The following is a 27,548-nucleotide window of genomic DNA, read 5'->3' as shown; positions in this document are numbered from 1 at the left end:
GCAATCTTGTTACTGGTGCAAAGTCTGTGTGCCCGAGGCTTCAAAAGGTCAAAATTCTTAACATCAGAGTTTGAAGTAAGGAAAGGTTTATTGATCAAGAAGAAAATGGGAGACCTAATTCTCAAATTCATCTTAAGAAAGTACAGAGTTCAGGCTTCTTTTCTGTCAAGGGGAGGGGAAATGGGAGGACCAAGAAGTGATTGACAACCAGAGACATCTGGGCACCAACAGGGATTCTAGGAAGATTTTGCTGAAATTCCTGCAAATCTGTGATAAACAATCATTGTTTTTGTGCATACTTCCCTTATCTTCCAGAGAGAAACACCTTCTGGTAAGGTTTTTTGTTTGTTTGTTTGTTTGTTTGTTTGTTTTGTAAAACTCAAGCCTTAAGCAGAATTCCTCTAATAATTAGCATGCCTATATGCAAGACTAAAAAGCTATTAGCCTGAAGGCCATGAGAACAAAGCAGGCTTGAACAAGATGGAGTCAAAGAGGCTGAGCATTTCACTCTGTTACAGTCTGGGTATATATCCAAAGGAAATCATTATCTCAAAGAGATATTTGTACTCTTAGGTTAATTGCAGCATTATTCGCAATGGCCAAGACAGGGAAACAACCTATGTATCTGTCAGTAGCTGATTGGATAAGAAAAAATGTTTGGATATATGCAGTGACATATTATTAAGCCTTTAAAAAGGAAAGGAAATTCTGTCATTTGTGACAACATGAATCAGTCTGGAGGGCAGTAGATTAAGTGAAATTAGCCAGAGACAGAAACACCAATATCGTATGGTAACAGTTTTATATGGAATTTATTTTCTTTTAAGTTGAACTCATAGAAACAGAGTAGAGAAGTGGTTACCAGTTACCAGGGACTGAGGAGGGGTGGAGAAAATGGAGGGAGACAGGTAAACAAGTACAAACTTTCAGTTATAAGGTGAATAATGTCTGGGGAGGGGGAAAATGGTATAGATGATAGAGGCTCCATTCATCCCTCTTGCGACCAAATCAAAGTTGTGACAGAAACACGGAGCAAACAGCAAGCCAAGTCACTTGGGATCTAGATGAACAGAAGCATTAGAGAGAGAAATAGGAAATCAGCCTGCAACAATAGAAGGTAGGATGGGGCGAGGATGCAAGGCTGCCCGATCCTGAGCGACTAGTGGGACAGAGGCTACGGCAGCTGTGGCCAGCAGCTGCAGAAGCCTCTTAAAGAGGCCATGTCTGTGGGTAGATTTTTGAGGTGACAGACCTGTTTGCTCTGAGCACCAGAACCAGGTTGGCTGCTTGGGGGTCACCAGGGACTTACATGGGAACAATGAGTTACCGGAGCAAAGGCCGAAGGCGAGGCTCTCTCCTGAGCAGAAGTGCCAGAGGTATCCATTGTTCCTCTGTTGAGCCCTTCCCCCTCCCAGTGTGCAGATTCAGTTCCACCATAGTTAAACGTCATCAAACTGAATAACAGATGATGCTCAGCCCAGAGGATTTGCTGAAACTCCACCTCTCCCAACTCACGGCTCTGCCCAAGCCACATCCAGTAGTGTCCTTGGCAAGTCCAGTGCTCCTTGCTGGGCCAACTCTAAGACTCACACTGCTGGCAGCCGGCCTCAGTTTCTTGCATGGCCTTTGAGACAACTATAAGCACAGCATCTGTGGATTGCTTGCTGAATCTTGATAGGTGGCCCTATGGGGGCACAATCTGGACATAAACTTGGTCTGAAGCTGAACCTCTCTCAGGACTGTGCTATTGGACACCTACTTCACAAAGCTACGCTAATGAGATAGGAAGACATAGGAGCTTCGCTTAGTGCATAGAAACAAACATAGAAAGGCAACCAAAATGGGAAGACAAAGAAGCAGAAACTATAAGAGAGAGCACAACAAAGATCCAGGAATAACGTAGTCAAGAAATCTAATGGATGAAAAGTTAAAAATAACTGGTTATAAAGATGCTCAATGAACTTAGAGGAAGAGTAGATGAACTCAGTGAGAACTTTAACAAAGAGATTTAAAAAAAAAAAAAAACATAAAAATGGAAATGGAAATTATGAAAGGAAACCAGCCAGAAATGAAGAACACATTATCTGAGATGAAGAGTATATTAGAGGGAAGCAACAGAGTGGATAAAGAAGAGGATTGAACCATCGATATAGAAAATGGGGAAGCCAAGGACACCCAATCAGAATGACAAGAAAAAAAAAGCCAAGACTACATAATATTTTAAGGAGCCTATAGGACACAATTAAAAGTAAAAATATCTGTGTCATAAGAATACCTGAAGGAAAAAAAGAAGTTGAAGAGCTATTTGAAGAAATATGATGAAAAACTTCCTTAATCTAATGAAGGAAATAAAAATACAATCTCAAAAAGCTCAGAGAGTCCTAGAAAAGATGAACCCAAAGAGGCCCACACCAAGACACATCATCGTTAAAATGCCAATGGTTAAATACAAAGAAAAATTCTTAAAAGCAGCAAGAGGAAAACAGTTAACTACAGAGGAGCTCCCATAAGATTGGCATCTGATTCTTAAAAGAAACTATGCAGAGCAGAAGGGCTTGTCACAAAATATTTGACATGATGAAAACCCAGGATCTACAACCAAGAATACTTTATCCAATAAAGCTATCATTTAGAGTCAAAGGACAGTTAAAGAGCTTCCCAGACAAAAATAGGCTAAAGGAATTTATTAACACCAAGCCAGTATTACAGGAAATGTTGGAGGGACTTCTTTAAGAAGAAAAAATATGTACCAAAAACATGAATATAAAATGGTAATTACTATATTCCTATCAACAAGTACCTCAATAGGAAAAGAATTAAGTGCTCCAACCAAAAGATGGAGTGGCTGAATGGATAAGAAAACAAGACCGCTACATAAGCTGCCTACAAGAGACTCACTTCAGATTAAAAGACACGCACAGACTAAAAGGAAGGGGATGGAAAAAGATATTGCCTTGATGGACCTAGACGATATTGTGCTGAATGAAATAGGTCAGATAGAGAAATTCAAATATTACATAATTTCATGTACATGTGGCCTCTAGAGAACAAAATAAATAACAACAACACTAAAACCAAAAATAAACTCATACATACAGAGAATATTTTGAGGGCTACTATATGCAAGGGTTGTTGGGGAGATGGCAAAAAAAGGCAAAGAGATTAAGAAGTACAGATAGGTAGATGCAAAATAGACATGGAGATAAACAGTGTAGCATTAAGAAAATACTTAACAATGTTATAATTACTGTGTAAGAGGGAAGAGGGGTACTAGATTTAGGGGGTGATCACTTTGTGAGTTATATAGATCTCTAATCACTATGCTGTGCAACCGAAACTAATATATTATTGTAGATGAACTATAAAAAAAGATGAATAAGATATGAGAATCCAATGTATAACATGGTGACTACAGTTGGTGACACTGTATTGTGTACATGAAACTTGCTAAAAGAGTAGAACTTGAATGTTCTTAGCAAAAAAAAAAAAAGTGAGGTAATGAATATGTTAGTTAACTTGATGGGGGGAATACATATATATATCAAGTCATCATGTTGTATGTTTCAAATATCTTACAATTTTATTTGTCAATTATACTACAGTAAAGCTAAAAATAATAGGTACAAATCCACATTTTAATAATATTCCTGATAAATGGAAAAAAGTTACCTTTCCCCTTTTAATATGGCTATATCAGGCAAAAAGCCACCTTTACAATATTATTGTTTTGAGCTTTCTTTGATTGTATTTTTTAATCTGCAATTTCTCTACCTGGGGCGTTTTCAAACTACTTGTCTATTTGGTGAGCATTCATTCAGTTAAAACAAGATCATGCTTACCTAGACACTACTTTGAAATATTCTCAAAGCCAACAAAAGAACCCCCCTGACCTGCCTATCCCCACTCCCCTCTCAGGAAAACTTTCACAACTGTTCAGGATGAAAAGCTGCTCAATGTACAGAAAGAGGAAGATTGCTAGCACTAACCATTCCTTACATGCTAGTAAGCTGAATCCTTTTCTTACATTTTTAGACAAAAATAAATCATCGTTCTAGTATTTTCTTCTCAGACCCCAGATAATGTCTTTAGCCAAATTCTGGGATGCGTAAACCCCCGCCATGGAAACCAGTCTACTTGAGTAAACAAAGAGAACAGCTGTTTTTTGAATCACTTCTCAGACAAAAGCCATCTCTGCCCTTGTCCTGTTATGTGTAGAATTATTGAGGCCCAGAATGACCTGTCACTCTCTGTAATGGCTCTCAAACAAATGCCAGCCTCACACTCCTAATTCAAGGGTTTTCACTCTCCTGTCGGTTCTGCCCCCTGATTGCACTGAAGTGTGTCCCTCTCTAGCAGAGACAAATTGTAAAATCACTCAACATTCCCTAAAGAAAATCCAGGTTTGAGTGTTATTCTTTGGTATTTGAATCTCTGAGTTCAACCCGGAGGATGTACAATTTAGAAACAATATAATTGAATATCATTTCACCAGCCTGCTTGGGCTTGTTGTCTGCCATTCATCAAAGCCAATAACTTTGTAAAGGGCTTTAGGAATCACATCTAATGTCATTGAGCAGATAACATATTAACTATTAATTGACACAGGAAAATGCTCCAGGATTGTGTTCCTGTCTTTGTTAGAGGATAAGTGACTTATTACTTACCAGTGCCATTTTTTCTTATAGTTTACAGTGAAGTTATAATCTAAACTCCCTTTGGCCCTTAAGTGTTGGTTTTAGTCACATTGTCACATTGTCTCTATTTTTGTGGCATAATTGGTTTTATTATTAAATTATACTAATATCTTTCAGAGTTTAAATTATTTTTAAGCTAATTTCCCCTTGAGCTAATGGTGTTTCATTTATTTTTAATCATACCAACAAAATTTCCCTTGAGGGTATAATTTTGTCTTAGCATTTTAAAAAGACACTATAATAAAAAAAAATGTGTAAGTATTTAGGTATAAACCATTTATATTTCTTCAAATTGTCTTCCATTCTTTGTTAAGATCCTCATATACTTTCATATGTAATGTTTTTTAAAGTGCACATACACTAACCTTGTTTTCAGCTTTTTCCAATTAAATATATTTTTACATAAATAGTAGAAAAGTAAATGAACTTGGGGATCTTTCCATTTGTTTTCCATGTTTGAAACAGGAAAAATAATGTCTACGTCTCAAGATTGTTTTGGATATTAAATTATGCTAACATAGGTTAAAATATCCAACAAAATGAAGGGAACATGGTTAAACCTGAGTTTAATATGAATAGTATTGATAGAATCCATAAACCTGTAATTTCTCTTAATAATTAATTTATTTACATTATTTTTAGACAGTTTATTTTGCCAGGTCACTGTCAATGACTAAAAGTGAAATTGCTAAACACATTTAGTATGGTTGTAAATTGTGTCACTCTTGCTTCTGAAAAGAATACAAAGGAACTGAAATTTCTCATCTTATTAATTTGTTAATAAAAGCAGGGGAAAAGCTTATGTTTATACAATGGTTTACCATTTGAAAATTTCTTCCATTCACTTATTTGAACCTATTATAAATCTTATAAGGTTGGTAGCTATTGCTATTTTTATAGATGAGGGAAAAAAATGAGCTTCATAGAGGCAAATAACTTGTCCATGGTTTCAGTTAGATTTAAATCTTCATATTTCATATGCAACATTCTTTCCACCACAGCATACAGCCTGGACACAATGCTCACCAGAGAGAATTGAATTTTAGGGTTTTCTTATTGTTTATTTTTGTGAATTTAATAGGTTTTCAAATATGCCATAATTTCTTTTAATTTGCATTTTGTTATTTGCAAACAAAGCTGTATAATTTGCCACATGTGAGCCTTCCAAATTTTCTATTTCACAAACGGCCCATTCACACTCTTTGAATAGACAGGAAGTAGAATCTTTTACCTCATCCTCCTTAGCCTGCATCTTTGGCCTTATGGTAAACAAAAATTATTTTGCATTCCCTGTCACGCTCAGTTACCTGACAATAATCCTCCAGGGAAATTAACTTGTTGGAAAAGACCTTTTTCATAAACGTAAAGTGTGCAACAAACATTATGGGAACTAGTGCAACTAGTAAGTTTATCTGTACTCTGAATTCTGAAGTTCAGTGATTCTTAGGGTTTGGCTCCTTAGGGAACAGAATGCTTCTATCCATACAGACCCAGCAAAAAGTCTTCAAGTTAGTCTCATTTCTGACCCTTTGGGCACTGCTCTGGATACCCACAAATCTCTCCAATGTGTCTTTCAGAAAGGGAATTTCCAAGAACTGCAGCTGATCTCTACTGCCCCAGACTGCCTACACTCTCAGAGTTTGTCTGGAAGCCATCTGGCCTTTGAGAGTGGGGAGGGAGGTCAGTTTTCCAGAGCATTCATTCCATATCATCCATCTCGGGGAAGGACTTTTCTTTGTTTGCCTTCAACCTGCAAGCCCTGCCAACTTCAGCATTAAAGCCGTGAAGGACAGTGATGTTTCCCAAAGGGAAAAGAGGGAAAAACTGTATCAAGAAAATCTCTCTTTTTAAACTACTGAGCTTATTATTAAACATTTGAGAGAATGAAAAACTCTTGGCAATCTTAAATTAAATATGTTGAGTACAATATGCCAAAATTAATTCTTAAAGCTAACTGTCTAATTTAAATGATTTGGTCATTAGCTTTTGGAAGGCTGACATGATCCGTAGAATTTCAGAAGTTCATTGAGGCCTGGAAAGAAACAAAGAATTGTTTTAGCAATAGCAGCTAGCATTGTAGACCAACACATTTCACCTAGCATTGTAAATTTCTAGAATGATAATGATAATAATAGTGATAAATTATTTTTTAAATGATGTTAGTGCATCTCTGATACATTTACCATGTGCTGATATGCATCGCCTTATCTGATTCTCACAGGTAGGATCAGGAAAAAGGTTACAATACCTTTCTATTTTTTTTTTAATGAAAAAACGGAGGTTTAGAAAGTTAAGCTGGTTTACCAACGCCACAATCTAGGCAGATACAAGGCTAGAAACCAATTATATTACTCTTGTGTTTGTATTATACTTCTTCTTCTACCTACCAAAGGGGAAAATGTTACACATATGAATAAACATGTGTCCTTAAATCTATAAAACCTCCATCATAGTAGTAGCTAACTTCTATATAGGTAGTTTTCTTGCCAGCTTAATGCTTTGATTTTGCCCTATTAGTCACTCTTTTTTAACATTTTTGTTTGTTTGTTTGTTTCACCAGTTCTATTAATACCATTTTGCAATCCAAGTAGCACCCAATGAAAATCGCTCATATTAGTTCAATAAAAAATTTGATTCTAAATCCAAGAGCGCAGTTATAATTGATGGATATGATGTTATATGAGGGTTTTAGATGGTTATTACATACTAAGCAAACGCAGTCATCATTGCTGCTTGAATTAAGCATGAATTATAAAGCATAAAATTTCAGGAATCTTTTTTCTCTTTTCACTGTCATAGCTCTGTTTTTAAAGCGTTCATGTTTTACTTTAACTGTAGTGTTTTTAGCTGTGCTCTGCTGCTTTTTTCATTTCTATATGAAAAGTTAAAGAAAATATAAAGTTGTCTGAGTCTTTCCACCCTTGGACATTAGAACAATTTTGTTTCATCCTCAAGCATACAAATTTTCCTTCATGTTTAAGTTGAATGACTTTTCACTTAGAACTGAGTGTATGCCACTGAGTTCTTTCCCTTGAATGCCTCACTATGTGTGGTCAATTAAATCCCAGCAGCACAGAGGAGGGTTCATTTAAACTACTGCACTTCCTAGGGAACTGCAGGGTTTACAACTAGTTTCTAAATATTGTTGGATCTTGATGGAGACAATGTCTTCTCAACTGACTCAGCACAGAACACATCAAGTTAGACATGAGCCCACCTCTATCTAATTTGGTGATAATTACTCTTTTAAGAAACTGCACTGTTTTCATCAAAGGTCTCAGTCATCCCCATTTGTCACAAGATTATCTTTATTTTCTATAAATGCTTTCATGAAAATATGCACCTGGATTTTAAAGCAGTTATACCATTCAGAAAAGCCTATGTAATATTACCTCTAGCAAAATAAAATTGGAACACAAAGCATATGCCTAGAAGATGATCATGATAAAAAATGATGAGTTAAATGGTAAAAAGATATTTTGCAGTTATTTTAGTGGAGGTTTTGTTGTTGTTGTTGGTGGTGGTGGTGGTGGTAATGGTGATGATGGAAAAATATTGGAATCAATTTTTTAAATATGATAAAGTAATGCAATATTTTGCGATTCTTTTCGGGAAATGTTGCTTAAATGTGATCATTGAAAAGAGTTTTTGTTTGGTTTTAGCCATCTATTTCAACGTACATGAGATCAACTAATCATGAATTTACACGTAGAGGAAGAAGGTAAGTCATTTATATTAGAGAGGTATTTAAAAAATATTTTATAAGAAAGCTACATCAATGGGAATTTTTCTCTTTATATATAGGTAGCCATTCGTCCTGGAGACATTAGTAGTTAACAGTTGCAAACAAATTTAGGTTTCAGAGGGATATGCTTCCCTATTTAAAAGAGCAAACTGTATTCTAGACTTTGAAGTATTTTTTATATTTATATTTACTTATATTTAATTTTATTTGTTACTTTTTATTTTTTGTTTTTATGCAGAAGAGTATTGTTCTTTACAGTTGAGGCTGCAATCCAACCACCACATTTTATTAACACTTTATCTCATATGTCTGCACTTTCAACTATTTTTGTGACATAATTAATTACATAATCTCAATAAAATTTCACCCTAAAGAAATTCGATTAAAGAAAGTACATTGCATTTGGTTTAAAACGATAAGTTATAAAAGAAGAATAAAGCCAAAACAGGAGAAATATTACCTTGTTACATAATTAAGGGGAAAAAAAGCCAAATTACACTGGTCCATTACAATTGTATGTGCTCCCAATACTTAGGTTAAAAACCAGTCAAATCTAAAGGTCAAATGTGGACTGATTTTCAAAAGCAGTGGCAGAGCCTATACAAGCCTTTGCTTCCTCACACAATGTCTGAAACACAAAGGAAATGCCTTCAATATAGCTGATCTGAAAAAAAGGTCGTTCCAGAATCAACATTTGCAAGGAGCTAAAAGAATTAGGCTTTTTAAAAACTCTATTGCTTGCAATGATTAAGCAGCATTAGCCTGACATCTGCTCCTCAAATAACTCCAGCTCTCTCCCACCCAGCCATTCATAAAATCTATTCTTTCTTCCCAGGATCCTCTTGTCTCCTCTGCTCACCCAACTGGGTCCTTCTCCTTCTTCAAGCATAAACATAACCTTGTCCAGATGTCTTCCCACACCAATCAATCTGAAGAAAGCTCATGGTTAGTTTCTCTGACATCACTTTTTTTATAGCACTTGCCATATGTATATATCCAATATCTCATTGAATTTAGGATGCCAGCAATTGTTAGACCACTATGTTACGTATCATGAAGAAAAAAAAAGGTAATAATCAAGCTATGACACTTTCACTTTTAGAATGTTTCCTGATGTTGGATATATTAAAATACAGGAGAAAAATATGTGTGCCTTAGAATTAATGGGACATCATCTAGGCGTCTGTATATGGATCTGTGTCCCCCAGTGCTCAAAAGGGTCACACTCAAGAGCAAGGACCATATATCTGTATTGTTTACCCTGCAGGCCTACACATTTATTAAATAAGTAAATAAGCAGATGGCCAGATGGCCACGAAGACCTTTTATTATTAAATTATATGTTATATGAAAAAGTCTGATTCTCATTCACACCATTATGCTTTTTGCACTCAGAAAGTAGCCTTAATTTTTCACAGTAAAAAATGTGAAGTATGAAATAAAAGGCTTTTCTGCAACCACTCTCAATAAGTAGTGTCCTCTTATATAACATGTACCTAATATCTATCAATTTTTATCTCTATTTCGACATATTTCATTAACTTAAAGAATCTGATGATTGAAAGAGATCAGAGAGGTGGTGTGGTTCAACCCCAATAAATTTCTTTAACCGTATATTACCTGATCTGTACAAAGAAAAGATTAAACTATGCATTCTCTACTGTCTCTTTCAGCTAGTTGACTCTAGAGAGTGCAGAAGTTAACATATTACTGACTCTAAGTTCATTTATCTGTTCTGTGTCATCTGCATTTGTCTTAAAAAATAGAAAGAGGAAGAGAAAGATCTTATTCAGCCAGCCAATATTTAAACCCACACTGGACTGTGGATCTCTTTTTTCATAGATTAGATACATTTTCTTAATTACTTAGATATGTTTTACGTAGGAAGTAAATATCCGATATTACTCTAGCCCCAGAAGAATTCTCCATGGAAGCCAAAAAATATATATAACTATCTATTTAGCTTATAGCATTATTGCTTTTGCAAAGTAAAAACACCCTTGGTGAAAATCCAACCTTCACTAAAACTATTATTAGTGTTCTTTAGCCTTCACTACCATGTAGGTGTAAAAATACATATTAACAGGAGATTAAGGATGTCATAGTAGCAGCAGAAGGTGTGCATTTTGGCATTCTCTTCAATGATGTATTAATTGCTTAGTGGCAAATATGCCTCTCCTTCCCTTGATTTTCAGTTCATAAACCATGACTTCAGCTGATCCAGGATAGTAACAGAGGCAATGTCTCGCTAACGTAATGAGGACAGCACCAACAAAGTTGCCTGGAAAAGATTTCAGGTTACTGGACCATTTCAACTTAATGCTAATTTAGGCATAGAGTTATTTTAAAGTTCTTCAGTATTCTTAGCTGAAAGGAAAGATGACAAGTACAGCAATTCAAGTGTTATTTGCTCCACTGCTTTTTTGCTAGGTGTGAGATAACTCTTTGCCTTGTTAAATTAAAGCAAATAATGTCACAAAGTCATTTTCAGATTTATAGCTCAACCCAGAAAGTTGATGCTCCCTGGGAAGTCTCCAGAACTAGATCAAATTTTCAATTCAAATGAATAGAATGTCTATGCATCCTATGCCTCATAAATCTCTAAATTTAACTTCAAGTCTGTTCCCTTCTTCCAGATGGTTTATGGGGGGAAGGGAAGATGGGGCAGAATTAGCAAGAACCCAAAGAGACACGATTTCTGTGTACTGTTTCTGAGAGACCTGTGTTCAATGGTGTCTCTCTCCTAATCGGTTTTTACTGAAGCGAGCATTACTAAACAGAAATTACTGAGGCAAACAATACATTTAAGTATGACAAAATTGTAATCCTTTCTAGATTACCTTCATAATGCCATTAAACTGGAGATCGTTTTTTTCAAAATTAACATTAGGAGGACAGAATCAACAACAAAAAGTCATTTGCCCAGAACATATGTAGTGTCACCTCTCCTTTGCTATAAACCAATAATATTTATCTTGTCAGAGGTAAATATAAGGGACTTTGAGATTTTATCAAATGGTGAACCACTTCTGTCACCCTCACTTTATGCCCCAGGGAAAAGATGTATTAAGTAAGGTCGAAGAACATATAAAGGGAAAGAAGAATCAGTTATCGACTTTTTTCTCTTACATTGCTATTTTTTTTTAGTATCAAAAAATATTTCATAAAGATGTTGGGTATGTGCATTAGGTGGAAGTAGCAGATACTGAAGATATGCAAGAGCATTGGCTGTGAAATATTTTATAATAACTTACTGTTTGCTTGCTAAACTCTCATTTTTTTCTATATTACCTCACTGTTTTTATTGTACTTACTTTTCTCCATCATCATAAAACTCAAGAAATCAGAACTTCAAACCTGGTAGAAGAAATTTTCTTCCAAAGAAATTGAATTTTACTGTTTGTTTTTCCCAGGTGGTCAAAATTCATCAGAATCTCCCCTGTAGCTCATTCAGATAATCCCTCCTTTCTTTCTTTCGTTTCATTTTTTATCTTCTCTTCATAACCTTAATATTTCTTCTCCATCCGGAATTTTCATTGATCTCAGAAGATAGTGTCGCATGAATATGGCAGGTGATAAAAAAAAAAAAAAAGATATGTATTAGAACTGAGCAAAGGGTAAAAAGTGACAGTATCCCCACTTTACAAATATATGAAGCAAATGGAATGTCACACACTTTTGGTTATCATGCAAACTGGTACAACTATTAAAGCTGAACAATTATTAAAGCTAAACATACACATAGTCTGACCAAGAATTTTACTTATTTATCTGTACAACACTCAGTAGAACCATGACTATATGTACACCCAAAGACATGTAGAAAAATATTAATAGTGGCATTGTTCATAATAGCCAAAACCTGGCAATAGCTCAATTGTCTCTTGGTAATAGAATGGAAAAATCATACAATGGAACACTACGTAAATATTAAAAGAAATTATTGCTGCCCATAACATGAGTGAATATTACAGCCATAATGTTGAATTAAAACAACCAAAAAATAAAAAAGAATGAATACTATAGAGAGAGAAGTTTCAAAAACTGGCAAAAACAATCTGTGATGATAAAAAGTTAGAGTAAATATTACTTGGGGGTATGACTTAATGACAGGGCATGAAAGAAGTTTCTGAGTTATTGGTAATGTGATGTATCTTACACTGAATGTCAGTTACCCAGATGTGTTCGCTCTCTAAAAATTCATAAAACTTAAGATCTGTACATAGTACTCTATGTAAATTATACTTTGATTTTTTTAAAGCCATATTTGCTGGAATTCTGGTTTCTCTACTAAAATAAAAATTCCCTTTATATCCTTTTCTTACAGATCTTCAAAGTCTGGGACATAATAAACTTTGTTTCTCTCCGAAATAGCTCCTAAATTCTCCCTAAATTCTATAGCTTAGAATTTGACCTATCATCTGAATTACTTGAGTAGCATTGAATCTAACTAATATAAATTAGTATTTATTATTAGTAGATTTCCTAGGCTTAGAATTGTGTTTGATGTTAAAAAGTAAAGATTTTATATGGTAACAAAGTAATAATTTTAAAGTATAGATAAGATGGTAAAAGTAATCATCACAGCTATTCTACAATTAACAAGTGTTAGACAACAGTAATAACTGTACATTGACTCTGTCTTCTGGCTCAAAGAAATTGGCTAAATTTTCTGAATTATGGTCCCCTAAAAAAAAGGTTGAAAGGATAATGGTTGAGAGATAAAAGTGAGGATGGTGATGTAACGATGACTCTAACATTAATTCCAGATCCTTGTGTTTAGCCACTGTTATTTTGCTTTCTTGTTATACAGCATTAGGGTGTTATTCTATCCATGCAGATTTCCACTCTTCTATTTATATATTCCAATGTTATGTGTGACCTTTCTCAATAAAACTGCAGTGTAACTTATGCTCAACTTAGTGTCTACTCTAACCCCATGTCCTTTTCTGACAGAAAGTTACTTTTCTACAACAAATAATATAAAATATTAGTCATCTAAGTGTAATACAATAATGTATATGAGAAAAATTAATTTGTAATTTATTTTATGACTACTGAATATATTTTACTATTATTCACATATATATTTTAGTCTGAGATTGGATTGTGATGACACAGACCACTTTGACATATATAAAAAGCCCTTGAGGACACAGCAGGCCTGCTTGTACCAACACATTCTAGAATAATAAATATCATGGGGCTTATACTGTGAAAGATCCACAGAAAATTTTAATCTCTTCCCACTACTGTCATGCATCATAACATTTAGGCTATATACCAACTGATATTAATACTAATTTAAGAAAACTATTTTAAAAGTCTACTATAAAATATATTCTGTGTTTGCATAATATATGCTTGCATATCTAGTGTCAAATGGAATTGATTTCTTAAAATTACCATAACCTGGCTATATTCGTATCACTCCAATAAGTCACAACACAGATAATCAAAACATGGTCAAAATTGCTTTGATTGCAAGAAAATTTTCTTTTCCCAATATCTTCTGGGTCCTCTAGGTTATTAGTTATTATTCTAAACTGTAAAACAAGAATCATCTTACTCGTATGTTTGCAATTTCCATTGGCATATATACTTTATTCTTGAAGCCAAATATATGACCTATATATAATATTCATTCTGTAAATTAACCCCCTTTGAGCTCCATTCCACTTTCTTAACTGTTTTCCCTTTTCCTAATTTTCCATGCCTATTTTAAATACCTCATTATATTGCCAGTATCTGTAAACCATTTCATATTTTCTGCAAAAAGACAGTTGAACCAGCTGGAGTCCTCTGAGAAGCAAACATCAGGATATGATTAGGTAGGCAAAGATTTTGGGAGGATACTAGTGACAGCTAAAGAGGAAGGAGCAAAAGTAGCCCAGGAGAGGCTTCCAATGCCACATGCAGGTATGACACTTTTGAAAGAAAGAGAGAAGGAAAGTGATGGATAAGAAGAGTCGGGGCAGTTCTATGGAAGTGTCCACCAGGTGAATAGGAGTTGATGAGCCAAAATTGGTTGTCAGAAGAGCCCCAGATCACACTGCCATGCAGTCATCAGCTAGAGGCAGCCATCAGAACTGTGACCACTGTGATGGATTCTCAGGGAGGATGGCTGAGGCTCTCCATCAGCTACGTACCCCGTAGACACTCCCCTTGATGGAGATGTCAATGGCAAATTTCCACGGTCATCATAGCAATATAAAAATCAATCCATCAAATACATAAAAAGAAAATATTCACAGGTGAATATTCGTCATTTCAAAGCTGTCACAGTAATTCTACCCAAATACTTTTTGAAACCTGACACTGTGATGCTTTCAAGTAGATTGGAATCACACACCGAGATTTACCGCGGCTGAACTGTGTCTGAGTGCGCCCCCTTGGTAATAGACAAAAACCTGTAGGTTGTGGAACTGTGCCTTCCCGACACCTGGGATCCTGGATTTGCTGAAATATGTAATTGTTCTCAGCTATTTTCACTGTGGTTATTTTTCATTGTGCCACATGGCAAGATATAAAGGAAGGGAATCTCCAGTTTTGCTTTCCCTTCTGTTTCCATGGACACGGGTTTATAATTTTGTATGAAAGTCAAAATCTGTCACTCTCATTAAATCTGTTCTTGGAGTTATTTGCTAACAGCTTCGACTAATGCAGTAAAATAATTACAAACCAGAAAAGAAAACACACAAAACGAAGGGAAATGAGCCCCTTCTTAAAGATGACCAAGTGGGTGGTGGCTGTGGAGTGAACAGGTGACCCGACCAGGGAATAGGTGAAGAGATGGCAATAAAGTACTTAATGAATGTGGGTGTTACAGAGCATTGGCTAGAACCGCAGCATGCAATGTGGATTTGGTTTCCTTTTAAACCAGAAACAATAGAATTAGTGTTCCTTTTAAACATAACACATCCCAATGGTTAGCACTATATCCGTCTCCTACTGTTTCTTATCCAAATATATGAATGTGTAGGCTGAACAGTTTGAAGAACCTTACCATCAAAACATTTGCCATTCCAAAATAATTCATAATTATCTTCAGCCTAATTTGTTTGGGCCTACTGTACTATTTTTTAGGCCCTAGGTCTGTGGAGCCATGTCATATTGTTCTCGTCACAGAAAGTTTATTGAGGACTTATTGTGCGTGAAGGACACTGACAGATGACAATTGAAATAAAGAACCTGAGGGAACTGTGTTTTGAGGCAATATTAGATTCAAAAATAAGAATTTTTAAAAAGCAAAATTAAGAAGGAATTATTAAATTATAAAGAATTCTTCACTTTTCTGGAAGGATTTGTTTCACTGATATTATGAAATTAAAATGCTTAATTTTGTGTTCTACTAAAGTTTCTGAAGTGTTTGGTGTAGAACTGGGTCATCTTCATGTACCTATAGTCAGAATTGCCCATCTGATTAGGTCGGGTCCACCCAGGTTAATCTCCTTTTTGGAGAACTCAAAGTCAAATAATGCAGAACCTTCATTCCATTTCCAAAATTCCTTCATATAACACAACCTTCATATAGCAAAATTCCTTGCTATATAACACAACCTAAGCACAGTAGTAAAATCCATCATATTCACAGTCCCACAGGAAGCAGTTGGTGATTATATAGAGTATGTACATCAAGAGGTAGAAAATCTTAGAGACCATCTTAGAATACAGCCTACCATGGTTGGAAACTAATTCTTCACTTGATAGATAGTGGTAAATTTTTATTGCAATAATTAAATTATAACTTGATTTAATTATTAGTCTAAATACTATGCCAGATGATCATCATTACACATTTTTAGCTAGATTTAGGAACTCCCATACATAAAGACTTTGATTAAAGGTAGCCATGGTAACTGGAAATTTCATTACAGTCTTAGTACCAGTATTTTTTTCCTCTGTGTATCATCCCAGTCTTTAGAGAGTGTGCTTATGTGTGTTTGCAATACTGAAAGATAAGGGGTAGGGGATGCATTTTCCCTACAAGTAGAAAGGTTGTTATTTAAAAGTAATCAGAAATATACCACCAAGTGCTTGACAGGGGGCAAATGCTGAAGAATCACTTCAAAATTTTTTCTTTAGAGAGTAGGAATAATCTCATTCTTGATATGAATATGAATATATATGTACATATATATCTTCCAAATACCATATATATGTATATATCTTCCAGGCAAGTTTGAGCACTGCTTGAGGAATGATCATTATTTTAAGTCAGACATTTAACACCATTTAGGCCAGAATTCACCTCCATAGGGAATCTCACTCTAACAAATTATTCTCTTAAGTAAAATTTGCTGATCTAGGCAAAAAAAAAATTCTCTATTAAAATAACCAGCATATTTTGCAACAACTTTTCAAATACCATGTTTGAAGTTCATCAAGAATTATTTTCAAAACCTATTGTGTGAAAGGCAGTGTTCTTAGGTTCTGGAAAAGAGACAGCTCCCTCTTTTCTAAAGAGGAAAAAGTATAAGGAAGTAAGAAAATAAATATATAGGCTATTTGCTGATAATGATACATGGTATAAAGAAAATCAAACAACTTGATTGAATAGGTTTAAGCTAGGAGCAGCAGAGATAAAGGGAGGTTAATTTAGACTGTTTGCAAGATAAGTTCTCATTGAAGAGTTTAATTGGTAACCGGACGACAAAAACAAGGCCAGGCAAGAAAAAAGCTAAATACAAGAGCTACCAAATAAAAGGATCAACAAGTGCAAAAACTTATGGAGAAACGATCTTGATGTATTCAAGGATTACAAAGAAGGTCAGGCAGTGCTGGAATCCAGTGAAGGAAGAGAGAGGGAGAGTGGAGGTCAGGTCATGGAGGTTATGTAGGTTCTTATGTCATGCAAGATTGAGCTTTTGTTTCTCATTGCAATTGGCAGCCATTATAGGACTAATCTGAATTATACTATTTAAAAAAAAAAAAAAAAAAGACCCTGGCTGCTGTATTGTGAACAGCATTTGAAAGCACCTCATCTATATTCATTGATTATAACTTGAAACAAAAATGTATTACTAGTCTTAGGGAAGCAATCGGTCAATTATTTTCACTATTTAGTATTTATTTTTGTTTTTAACATCTCTCAATTAATAGGATGTCTTTCTACTTGGCATAAATCCTGTCCATAATAATTATCAGATAAAAACCTTAAAAGGGAACTGTCAAAAAAAGTCAAATTTGACAAGATTCTTTTCAATAGCCTATTTTCAGCACTCATAACTAGTTATAACTAGTTTTTTTCAGCTGTGTTTGGTATGCACAAATATGTCCTATTTATTTCTGTAACAAATCCCTATCATTTTGCTCACTTTAAGTAGCTAGATTTTTAAATTTCTAAGCAATTCACTTCATAGTGCTAAAAAAAGCAGGGAGCAGGAATATGGGTCATCTTCAAAATATTCACTTCTTCAAACAGTATAGAGAATGGAGCATGAGAAATCTAAAATCAAAAGTTAGAAGTCTGGCCGAAACAAATGTTAATCCTCTTTAGAGGAAGGTAACATTCTCCTAGACCTCAAATTATTTCTATAAACTATTGTATACAATGTCCTAAATACAATATAAAATCATCAAGCACAAGAGAAATAAAATACCATAAATTAAAAACAGCAAGAAAAGTAGACAATAGAAATCAATCAACAGTTACTTCAAGGTATTAGGCTTATCAGATACAGACTTTAAAATACAATATTTACTATTTATGATGTTGAAGGAGATAAAAGCCGAATTTTGGCAGAGAACTGGAAACTATTAACAAAAAACCATAAACTTCATTGGAACACTCAATTAAACTTAAGAATACCATGGATGAGTTTAACAACAGATTAGAGATTAATAAAACGAGAGTTAGATCAAAAGAAATATTCAGAATAAATGAGACATAACAATGGAAAGAGACATAGCTGATGCAGTGAAAATCTCTAACATATAATAGGATTCATGAAAAAGATAAAGAGAGTTGAGACAGGAACAATATTTAAAGGATAATAGCCAAGGATTTAAGAATTCCCACTTAACAGTGCAATATAAAAGCTTTCCCTTTGAGACAAGGCACAAGATAATGATGCTTCCTAGCACCACTTTATTCAACATTGAATTAAATATCCTAGCCTATAAAATAAGGCAACAAAAATTAGTAGAAGCTTTAGGAATAAAAAGGAAGAAACACAGCTGTCATTATTCTCAGAAAATATAATTATGTAAATAGAAAAATTTTAAAAACTTATAGTTAAATTATTAAAATTATTCTATGTTAGAATACAAAGTCAAAATATAAAAGTTAGTTGTATTTTTACACACTAACGACAGTTAAAATTTTAAGAAATTTTAAAGATTCATTTTATTAATCTTGAAAATATTGACTTATCCAAAACAATTTCTTAATATTCTTAACAAGCAAATAGAAAATATAAAAAAATAAGAAAGTAAATGTGTCTAATGGAAAGGCAAGTGAACCTTATTCCATCATCTTTTCTACCGTTATCTACTCCAAGCTGAGCCACAATAACTACAGTTATTAGCTGAAGATCTCATGCTAATTCAAATTGTCTCAGGTACTTTGGGGCACAGAAAAATGGTTAGAGTTGACTCTTCTTTACCAAGAGTTTGTAGTCATTTTACAAAGATAAATCTACTGCAGATGCAACCAGTTGTAAAACAGTGTCAGTTTCATTTATTCATAAGGGCAGTTGCTCATTCAACAAAGAAATACCGAATTCCTGCCAACCATGAATCTAGCTTTTTTTTTTTTTTGAGACATTAAAAAAAATAAAGATGAGTAAGACAGAAATTTTACTTAATATTAGATAAGAAAAGTCCAAAGAGAACAAAGCCTGAATGATAGCAGGGAAGGTTTCATGGAGGACTAAGAAAGTTAAGCTTTCAATGGTGGAGACAATTTAGATACAATCAAGAGAAAAAAATGAGAATGACTGTGGTGTGATCATGCATTTAAATTTAATTCAAAAGCCTAGCAGAGGAGTCTAGAATTCAAACAGTGCAGCAGTGGGGGTGAATTGTGGGCTTTTTACACATGCGAAATGTCAATGTGTACCTATAATTACCTTGACTTTCTATTTCCTAGAGTTGACAAGTATTCATTGCATATCTATTTTAGGTAGATGAGCACAGTGGTTAGAAGCATGGATTCCAGGGCTAGACTGCCCAGATTTGAACCTGCCTCCACCACTTACTAAATGTTAGTGACCTAGACACTTTCCTCATATGGAAAATGGGATAATAATAGCATTGCTTTATAGATCTTTTTAAAAAGCTAAATGAATTTACTCACATATGATTAGACCAATGTCTGGCACAAAATAAACACTATATAATTTAGCTATAATAATTATTACTACTATTATCTATTTTATGTCCAAAATTACCCTTAACACTGTGGTAGATGTATTTTTTTAAGTGTCTGCTCTCAAAGACCTTATAATTTACCTGGGATTATGGGGATGGAGGAAGTTGCCACTAATGTAAATGGTGACAGATACTTAATATCATGAAGAAATGTTCAAATACATTGCAAACTAAAAAAAAAAGGAAAAAAGAAAGTATAATACAGAACAGAAAGTATAATCCCAAAATTTTTTTTTTGAAAGTACAAGTAGAATTCCTGCAATTCTAGGAGATTCCCTGGGTATTGGGGTAGTGATTATAAGTGATTTTAAGAAGCATTATTGGATTATAAACTTGAAAGAGAGGCAATGGGTGTAATGGAGTTCATTGGGACCATAAAGTGGGTAGATATTGCAGCTAAACTCTTGCCTGTGCAACCTTATAGGAGTTTTTGTCCTTTTCACTTGTTCGTTTTGATCCTTCTCAGCCTCTGTTTCTTCATCTACAAAATGGCAGAGTGCCTGGCAACTAGTAGATGCTTTGCATGCAGTGGTTTGCTCTGCAGAGTAAACTAATTTTCTCATAACATTCATTGCCAGTCACACAATGTCACTAGAAACCCATGTCCATACCATTGGCTACTCAGTGTCGCCAGTGCTACAATGTGATCACATTGATCTCAGACATTTGTAAATATTCAATGATGTTCAAGGCAGCAAGAGAGCATTCGTTTCCTCATTCATCTGGCAAGAATTCATATTAAATACCTGAACTTGCAGTGTTAGGTGCTGGGTTGTAGACTTCATAGACATCTACTTTGTCACAAAATATAAAATTATATTTATTGTCATTAATTTATTCATTTAATAACTATTCACAAATTGTGTTCACTATGTTAAGCAATGAGTATGAAATTAGTTTATCCTCAATTTATTTCTTCTAGCTTCTTATAGAAACTACATTTGGTTTTGCTCATGGTTTCAAAAGGAGATCTAAAATTATATTTACCTTTGACTATAAATAACACTGGAATAAGCACAAGTCAAATAAAGTCCCACTGATCAAATCCTAGCAGCTCCTACATGACATTTCAATCCTTTCATGCTGTTTTTGAGCTATTTGAGTTGAGGTATTTTGGGTCTGCTTATTTTAAAAGCCCAGATCAAATGCTGTCTCATATTTTGTCACAGTTTCAGGCAACATTGGAAGTTTTTTTTTTTTAAAGGCTTTACTTTAACCCAAAAAGCTCTTATTTAAAAAATAGTCTTAATGCCAGATAATCAGAACTTGAGTGAAGTAAAAAAAAAAAAGACATATAGAATCCTTTTATTCACAACAGTTATTCAGACAATAACTATTTCTGAAACCCACACGGAAATAGAAAGATTCAAGAAATGTTTCTCTTATGAAAAGTTTGCCATGCATCTATAAAGGTATCATTCACAGAGTTGTAAGAACAAAGAGTTTAAAACAATCTAAATATGTAATAATAGAAGACTAGTTACATAAACTGTTGTATTTACACAAAACAATATATACAGTAGTTGAAATATAGCAAATATTTAATAATATGGGAATTTCTATAAGATAAGTTGTATATAAAAATTGGGTTACAAAATAATATTTATAGGACATTTCATTCTTACCATTTTAACCCAGCTATTTTTGTCTTTGAGGAAATTTTTAACCCTGAGGATGTTTATAATACAAAAATTTTGATCAGATTAGGCCAATAAGGATAAAGTTTTCATCAAGAAATTAGTTCCAAAAGCAAATACCACTAAGCCAAATTATTTTCTTGATCAAAATAGTACAGTAATGATTTTCAATATTTTCTGAAATATTCAGTTGTCTTCTTTAATTGAGATTATTTTATTGGCATTATTTTCCATTTAAATTATAAAATTATGATTTATTCATCAATAAGGACTTTTGTCATTATCAACTTTCATTGATTCTTTTCTATCCCTGTGAGTTTTCTTCTTTGGTCATTATTTCTACCAAGTTTAGTATTCCTAGGTAAAATTTTGCAGATCTAAACATTGTCAAGAAAATGTTATTTTTTATTAATTTTTATTCAGTATCAAATTTTACCATGTGCAATTTAAAGTATTATCAGTTTTATTCCATGGAGATTATTTGTACCATTAAAGTTTAATACAAAAATTATATTTATTTCTCAGTTAATCCACATGAAAATGGTAAGCAATTTAATAGAGAGAAAGAAAAGGGAAGTCACAAAAGGGAAAGAAGATGAGTGAATGGGAAAGAATAGGTGAAAGGAGAAAACAAGAAGAATGGGAAAAGAGAGACAAAAAAATAAAACATTCAAAGAAAGGTAGGTCAACATATCTGTACAAAACAGTGAGATCAAAATGGTGGGGCTGGATATTACTAAAATAGTACTTAATAATGCTCTCTCTTCAAGCTTAATCATGTCAGTGCTTTCCTTTGACAAGATAAATTTGTGAAAGACTCCTGAAAAACATTCTTGTCTTTCTTACTTTCAACGTCCCTGCATACTGATCTGCAACAGAGAAACAAAGAATTCACCATATGAATGAAGGATCTTTCTACATAACCATATAACAACTAATTAAAATATATAACATCTAATATCGTTTGTTCTACATGCTAAACAGTTAGTCTGATGTTCATCAAAGCGACTGGATGTTTAGACATTTGCCTATTTGGGGTACACAGAGGTTCTGTTGGATACCCAACATCCCATCTCTCAAAATAAATATAGCCATATCCATGAGATCAAAGATAAGGCTAACATCAGTGAGTAAATCAAATACTGGATATTGGTCTGCAAGTAAGGGTCAAGGTTATGGAAGTGAATGAAGGGGTAATGAGGAAAAGCAAAATGAGGTACAGCCAATGAGAACGAGGGTGGTATTCCTCAGCTGATGTATTTACTTCTCTGGGCCATGCTGAGAACCAGAATTCTTGGTTTCTGCTCTTCTTTGTCCCCAGTTTTCATGCATTTTACCTTTATTGCACCGAATTGTAAAAGACTAATAATATTCAAACCTGTCACCCCCTTTTGGAAAGCATGGACTTTTAAACTCTTATGTAAAAGCCTAATTTTTTAAACCAGGAAAAGTCAGTGTTCCGGAGATATAATGGGCAATGGATGGAGTGAGTTTGGGAGGATGGTGAATCCCACACATTCAAGAACCCTGCTCCTCTCCACACCAAACAACCCACAGTGACCTCAAAAGGAATTCCACAGAACCCAATTTGTACCCCACTGCTTAGATTTCATATGCTGTATTTCTAGAATCTTTGAAGGAAAATTTTACAAGTAGGCTTTCAAGGATAAAAAGCCACTGCTTTAATAGAGCTTTGAGAGTTAAACCAGCCGATTACTCTTTAGAATTTTTTTATTGTTTTTTTTCTAGCTAAAAATTTAAATTTTAAGTATTTCTTGAAAATTCACCATTGATTTTTAGTTTAGATTACTAAAAATAATGACGACAACAGCAAACAACTATGTAGCACCTTCTTCTTTCCTGATGAGGTTCTAACTGTTTACATATATTAACATATTTAATCATCTCATCTCTGAGAAGACAATACTATTATTACCTCCTACTTAGAGATGAAGAAACTGAGACACAAAGAAGTCAACTAACGTGTCCAAGGTCATAACTATAGTAAGTGAATTGGAAATAGATTAAAATCATAATCTGATGCAATTTTCATTTGCAAGATTTAGAAATTATGCTTGAATCAAATAATGGAAAAGTTTTTTTAGTGATTAACAAGTCATATGGAATCTTTTTAATTGTCCATCTTAAACAATTTCCAAAGAGTCACAGAACTTAATTCCATGTTTAAGTCATAGAAGGTAATGAAAATTTGGTCTGAGCGACTCAAGATCTTTGTAGGAGTCTTGAATCTTGATAAATTCATTTTAGATATGAGCAATCTATGGCAAATACTTGCCTAACAAAGTCTTCTTATGCGATCCATTGATAGAATAAAATCTACCCCAAAATATATTTTTTCAAACTTTTGCTAAGTGTCACAGGAGAAATTAAAGCGAAAGATACTACTATTATCAGGAATATAATATAAATCAGTAGGGTATAATATGGGAAGATAATGTGACTAGATTATGAAATAATAAGTTCAATGAAAGAATGATTAATAGTATAGGTGAGAATTACCAATGGAAGATGAGATTTTACCTGAATTTGGAAGAACCTCTAGAATTCCACAGATTTACTTAATAATTAACAAATAAATAAATAACAACAAAGGCTTTAACTTTGATTTTGAAGAACTACTATCATTTTATTAATTCATTCAAAAATTAACAGCTATTTATTGACTAACAATAATAATAAGTAACACTGTCCCGATAATGCAGGAATAAACAAGACAGAAAGATCTCGCTCTCTTGAAACTAAAGGAGAGAGACAGATGATAAACAAATGAATAAATAAGAAAAGTACTGGATAGTAATAAATGACATGCAGAGTTAGTATAATATGACAGCTAGAATCTAGGTGGCTACTTCAGGTTGAATAGTCAAGAAAGGCATCTCTAAGGATGTGATATTTAAGCTGAGAACGAACAGACTAAAGGATCAGTGTGCTGAAGATGAGAGAGAAGATAAGGCAGCAGAAGTGGATAGTGGAAAAGCACTAAGATATGGTCAAATTGGGCTTATTCACAGAATAGAAAGAGGACTATTGTGGCTGGAGCATCATAGCCAAAGGAGGAAACTGATGAGAAATGAAGCTGTAGCTGTGAGGCTCATAGAACAAAAATAAATTATATGTAGTGAGAAAACTGATAAACAAATAATAATACTTCTATGGGACAAATTTAATGGTAGAGATAAATATAGACAGCCTGCAATTAGAGTATAGAAATACCTACCGAAGACTACGAAAGATGGCATTGATTTTGAACCCTAAAAGATAAGAGAAATTAACTAGACAAGGCAAAACTAAAAGGCAAATTTTAGAATAGCAAATAGTTCATGACAGCCAGAACCTTGAGTCAGAGGAGTGTGGTGAGAGACAAGCCTGGATACACAGGCAAGAACAAAATGATAACCACTGAAAACTCTAACACTCTAAAGTTAATATTTTAACTCAGTAGATCAAACAACAAGCATAATGAATATGGATATAGCACATAACACATATGAAAATACATTAGAAAGTGGGCCCCAAGAGCCTAGTGTTCTAAACAATGAGACCTTCTACCTTATTTCTAGCCCCCTAGAAAAAATATAAAAAAGAAGATATTGGTGCCAAGCTTAGTCATAAGAATCAGTCCTTGTCTGGAAATGTTTTGCTTTATGTTGACATACTGTCAGTGAATCCACACTGTAGTAGTTTGTTCACTAAATATTCTGGTGTCCGCGGAAGTATCTCTTCCTGAAGGAAAACTATATATATATGCCGCTCTGTTGAACTTAGAAGTGACCATGTGACTTGCTTTAACCAATAATATATAGACAGAAATGTCTGTTACCTCCATAAAGAAGCTTTCAGATTTGGCAAGCAATCCTCCATATATTTTTTCCTTCTGTTATAATGACCAAATGTTCCAGGCAGAGGCTACACCATCATATGACAGGGAATAGAGCAACAGCAATATGGAAAGGATTTAGTGTAGAAGAAAAATCAGCCAATAAATCACCGAAGTTGGGGGCAGGATATTTGTTAGTGCAGCACAAACTAGCCTATCTTGACTAATGCATTCACAAATACAGATTTCTAAGGATGCTGATTACATACCATATACCTATAATCCTTTTTTAGGTGAGTACCTGGAGCTCATCCCACTCAAGAAACTCAGGAAATCTATTACAGATTTTGCACCAGAACCATGGAAATGAAGCATATTGGATTTTATATTTTCACTCTTTCCCTGCTCGTGACTAAACAATCCAGTACTAATGACTAACTACTCGAAGCAAAAAAAAAAAAAAAAAAAAGTGACATGAGATGTAGGCAGCCTGTCTGTGCTCTATTTTCACAGCCCACAGTTATAAATAATACCATTAGAAAAGCACACATTGCCTTAGATGGACAGTACAAAGAAAAGCACTTTCTCTGATAGTTTAGCAACACATTCAGATTTCATGTCTCAAGGTAAAAATAGGCCTAACAAATGAATTAAACTTGGAAACTGAGCTGAAGTGAAGAACGCTGGCATTATGAAACATGCCGTAGGAGGAAACAGAGTCTTATATGGTGCTGTATTCTCTCTGCTGGTGAGCAGTATAGAAGGATGGAAAAAAAGATTTTCCTGAGAAACAAAAATAATCATCAAGAGTTTGAAGTTTAAAATATTATCCTTATAAAATTGGTAACTCAAAGGAACTCTGAAAACCACGTAGGCTTCAGCAAAGTGTAAAATAAATCTCGACAAATAGGATTTTCTTCTTTGTACTTTCAACATCAAGGAAAAAAAAAACGAAGAAAATAGATATCAAAGAATGTTTAAAATACATAAACTTTACATTCAGTAACTTATGCTTCCGTTGCTTAGGGTTGTTTGTTTATTTGTTTGTTTCAGTAAAACCCGTCCATTTCAATTTTGCAATTTTCAGTGCTATTTTTTTTAATGGTCCTGGTACTTGAGTACAAAAAACATTAGGAGATGCTATATCTTCCAAGAGACAAAAAAAAAGTTGTCAATTTCAACCTTTTTAAGTGCTGCAGTCTAAGGCAAGTATACTTCTATCTTATATCATATACAAATTAAAAAATACTAAATGGTCATCCTAAATCAAATATATGTTATTTATATCCAATTATAAATGTTTTGAACATTAGATTATAAACTCCTTGTGGATAAGAATCATTTCTTGCTTTCCTTGGCATCTCTTTCAGGGCCTGCTTAATAAGTGGTCAACACCCAAAAGGTGCTAAATACACATTTTTAAATTAAATAGAGTGAATTTTCTCCATCAGCCCTTCTTTACTCTAAGTGGCCTACTATCGATGAACTACACACTATGTTGATGGAAAATTAGTGTAACTTATGCCAGCAAAACATCAACAGACAATAACAGCACATTCTAACTTTATGTCTAAATCTGTGGGCCCGAAATGTTTCCTAAACTGTGCCACTAGCATCATCAGTGCTTTAGGATAACTCAATTTAATCTCTTCACTGAACAGCTGAAGAACTGCTTGAATATGCCAACAGTGCTATGGCCATGGTGATTTAGCCAGATCTCAGTTCTCCATGCATAGGCCCTCAACCCAGGTAAGGCCTTTCAAAGAGATCCAAATGACTTGGGCACATAGTGAGATGATTCACAGCCATGATCATGAGAAAGCAGAGGACTCTTGCATTCATTGTAGAAATACGCCTGGAACAACTTATTTGTGGATGATTCTTGTGGTCAGCCCCTTCAAGCATAGGAGGTATAAGTAATCGATTATGCCATGCTGTCAGCAATGATTGTGCAAATCCTCAACTGCCATAAGAATGCAAGAGCTTCTTAATTAATTTGTGAGGACTTCTGTTCTGCCGCTTTAAGGCTAGCTAGTATGTTGGGATAAGGCACAGTTTTAACGTCATAAACTAAAATGTCAATAGTTTAAAAAAAATTACATTTTATATTTATTAAATTACTAGCAGAGATTTTCAGCAGTCTGGAAATCCTAATTTCAGCAATGTCCTTTTCTGTCTATAAAGTGGCTAAGCAGTATCTAAATTAAGGCAAAATAAAGCAAACTATGGTTTACGATCTTATTTGTTTTTCAGAGTAAACA

At 34.1% G+C, this 27,548-nt stretch overlaps 1 long non-coding RNA gene across 1 annotated transcript; it reads left to right on the top strand.

Moving 5' to 3' along the window:
• Positions 1–25,730, top strand: LOC107520911. The gene is made up of 4 exons (XR_001599462.2): positions 1–331; positions 8,357–8,415; positions 9,275–9,384; positions 25,581–25,730. It is a non-coding gene; the product is annotated as an uncharacterized LOC107520911 (long non-coding RNA).
• Positions 25,731–27,548: the final 1,818 nt, after the last annotated feature.

This window comes from Rousettus aegyptiacus, unplaced genomic scaffold, assembly GCF_014176215.1.
Source record: "Rousettus aegyptiacus isolate mRouAeg1 unplaced genomic scaffold, mRouAeg1.p scaffold_m13_p_2, whole genome shotgun sequence".
Classification (NCBI taxonomy): Eukaryota; Metazoa; Chordata; class Mammalia; order Chiroptera; family Pteropodidae; genus Rousettus; species Rousettus aegyptiacus.
Note: the sequence above shows the minus strand (reverse complement) of the source record. Positions and strands in the feature narration are given on the sequence as shown.